We start from the raw sequence: 3,547 nt of genomic DNA, 5'->3' as shown, positions 1-3,547 counted from the left end.
TTTGTAAAAGATAACTAAGATTTACGAAAAATTGTTAAAAAATGTCTATGAAGAGCAATAACTCCTTAAGGGGCCAACTGATCATTTCGGTCATGTTGACTTATTTGTTAATCTTACTTTGCTGAACATTATTGCTTAATACAGTATATCTCTCTCTATAATAATGTTCAAGATAATAACCAAAAACAGCAAAATTTCCTTAAAATTACCAATTCAGGAGCAGCAACCCAGAAACAGGTTGTCCGATTCGTCTGAAAGTTACAGGACAGATAGATCTTGACCTGATGAACAATTTTACTACATGTCAGATTTGCTCTAAATGCTTTGGTTTTTGAGTTATATGCCAAAAACTGCATTTTACCCCTCTGTTATATTTATAGACGTGGTGGCCATCTGCCTCCATTTTGTAACCGGAAATCACAATTTTTCTTCATTTATTTGTTGTTTTGTCGTTCTTAGGATTTTTTTTGAACGTTTTATTATAACTTACATTGGATTATACCTATAACACATTTTTCAAGGATTTACCATGTTTATATCCCGTGTGAAGTTGCTTGAAAGTATAAAAAATGAAATTTTTGACCATTTTGCAGGCATTTTGAAACCGGAAGTCACCTTTCCTTTCATTAATGTATTGTCTTGTCGTAATTAAGGAACTGTCATTTTATTTTTATCAAATCTAACATTGAATTTTACATATAACACACCTTTCAAAGATTAACAAAGTATTGCCAATTTGTAATGACGCCATTTCCAAAATGTGTGGTGGCCATTTTGAAAAATTGGGGTTTTTTTTCTGGCCAGCAGCTGATTTCTTATAAGTATCATTTAGTTTCAAGACCTTTATACCAAATTTCATGCTTGTATCACGATTTGCACAATTATGTCCATAATATCTCCCACTACTTGTAATACAATTATGGAAATATAATAATTAAAAATACAATTAAAAATAGTGAATTCATATTGAATGACATACTTTCGTAACTCAACGTACACTACTGACGTGAACGGTTATTGCCAAGTTCAAACATTCATGACATAGTATACAAGACTTTAAAAGTAATACACTGGAAACTTTGTCCATATATCAATACAAAAAAACCTAACATGATAAAATGGTAAAAATCATGAATCTTTATTAATCACATGGTTATCAAAATTCCCTCCAAACGTTTCACTGGCATAAGATCACGCATGACCATTCGTATTCCTAACCTCTAATATGATCGATTTGAGTTATCTTTAATGGTTAGGTATTGACAGTTATTTTGTCAATATATTTTGCAAATGAGCACTTAGTTTTTGCTATAGTTTATATGCTTAGTTTAATGTTATCTCATATACTTACTTAAGATTTCTTATACTTTTGTTAAGGAGAAACATACTTTTTTGTCAGAATTGTCTCTTGGTAATTGTTAAAGATTGAAATAAAGCGTCGATTGTCATTAAAAAAAAGAGTAGACTCGATCCTGTAATTCAGTGGTTGTCGTTTGTTTATGTGTTACATATTTGTTAAAGACCGTTACTTTTCTCGTTTGAAAAATTTTACATTGACATTTCTGTTCTTTAACATGTTTAATAGCTGACTATGCGATATGGGCTTGGCTCATGGTTGAAGGCCGTACGGTTGTCTCATTCGCAAATCCTACACTTTATAAATGTTTTGTTTTAAAATGAATGCTAGATAAATGATTCATCTGTGCTGTTTGTTTTGAATAAAACAATGGTAGTTTGAAATGCTAAAAAAAAAGACCTTTTTTTCTATCCATTAATAGTACATTAATTATTGTATTTTATTGATAAAAAAAAAAGGTCGGTGGTCAACCACCGATTTTGTTAAACTGCATAAATTGTTAGAGTGCAAGTGTCATAAAAAGAATACCAGAGTAAAAACAAAAAGTATTAAGATTTTGATACGCAACGTGTCAAAACAACATGCTGGTTTTTTATTTCTTTTTTAGTGTTTTTTTCTTAAAATTCTGACTAGAAAAAAAGAGACTTATCAAAACGCTCAAATATAAAAGTAAACAGGTGATTATTGCAACACTTTGACACTATCCCCATTTCCATTCTCAGTTTTCTTATTCGCTGAAACGCATTTTTAACGTTGAAATTAACATGGTTTTAGTCTACAAGATGATATAACATCCTAACCAGACATATTTGTCTGAATTTGGTAGAGACAGCCAATCTTTGATTTGAACCGGGTAATGATCGAACTCAAGGGCAGATTTAGCAATTTTGAAAAGGTGGTTCCCTTCGGTGCATACTGTGCGTAGATCTCATACATAACCATATTGAAGACAATGATTAAAATCATAGCTGAATTTGTACAGTTATATAATTTTACCTTAGCCCTATTAGGAAGGTTTGGTCTTCAATGCACCTCAATTTTATACTTTTTTGGATTTTAAACAATTTTGACCTGAGCGTCACTGATGAGTCTTATGAGTCGCAACGTGAGTCTGGCGCATATGGCAAAATCAAAGGAACTTCGTTCAAATGTTTGCACCACGTGACTTTGTCCCTTTTGATCAAATTACTTTCCTTAGTTTAAGATTGGCAATAGACTTTATTCTAGATGTGCGGATAATCCAGTCCTTTTCCGTCATGTATCTAAAACAAATGTATCTTTTTTAACTTCCTTTCGCGGATATTTCAAAAAAGTGTAATTCTGAGGGAAAATGCTAAAACTTTACTTTTAAGGAAATGGAAAGGTTGAAATTGTAATGTTTTTAAAAGAACTTGACCGAAAACTTAAGAAAGCTCGTAAATTAAAACTTTAAAATTCAACCTACAAGGTGTCCCTATATGCGAACAAATCATAAACAATATCTTCTTGCGTATGTAGTTCTGTTTTGAATTTTGCTATTTTACGATTTTCCGTCACTTTATATGATATTATTTAGAAATTATACCATGTTTACGCTTCCGATTTTTAAACTAAAACGGCCGACATATTTGAAAGTAGACAAACCTAAAACATGTACAATTCACGTAGTTGCGAACAAATTGTTCATTCGATATAGGTATTGGCATATTGGTATCTTTATTTAAGGAGCTTATATAATCATATTCTACGTACAGATAATTTTAAAAATATTATCAAAAGTGACATAAAATAAAAAAATAAAAACAATTATTATATAGAAGTTTGAAAATAAACAAAAGTAAGTCGTTTACATCTTTTATGTTCATACGTGTTCAAAACTCCCGTCCTAATCTTTTAACCTATAAATAAAAACGAAAAATATCATCTTGCTCAAGATTTCATTTATTCAACTTTAAGTAGTTTTTGGAATAAACCCAGTGAGATTGAAATGACCACGTTATGATCTGTGCGTTAGAATAAAATTAGCTGGATTAACTACCCTGTTAAAAGGTTATTATCTACTCCTGTTTCTATGAATAAGTTCAGATAGTTTGGTTGTCCATTCATGCGTCTATGAAGAAGTTTAGATAGTTTGGTTGTCCTCTCATGTTTCTATGAATAAGTTCTGATAGTTTGGTAGTCCACTCATGCGTCTATAAATAAGTTCAGATA

Source organism: Mytilus trossulus, chromosome 11 (assembly GCF_036588685.1).
Source record: "Mytilus trossulus isolate FHL-02 chromosome 11, PNRI_Mtr1.1.1.hap1, whole genome shotgun sequence".
Lineage (NCBI taxonomy): Eukaryota > Metazoa > Mollusca > Bivalvia > Mytilida > Mytilidae > Mytilus > Mytilus trossulus.
This window is presented reverse-complemented; position numbering follows the sequence as displayed.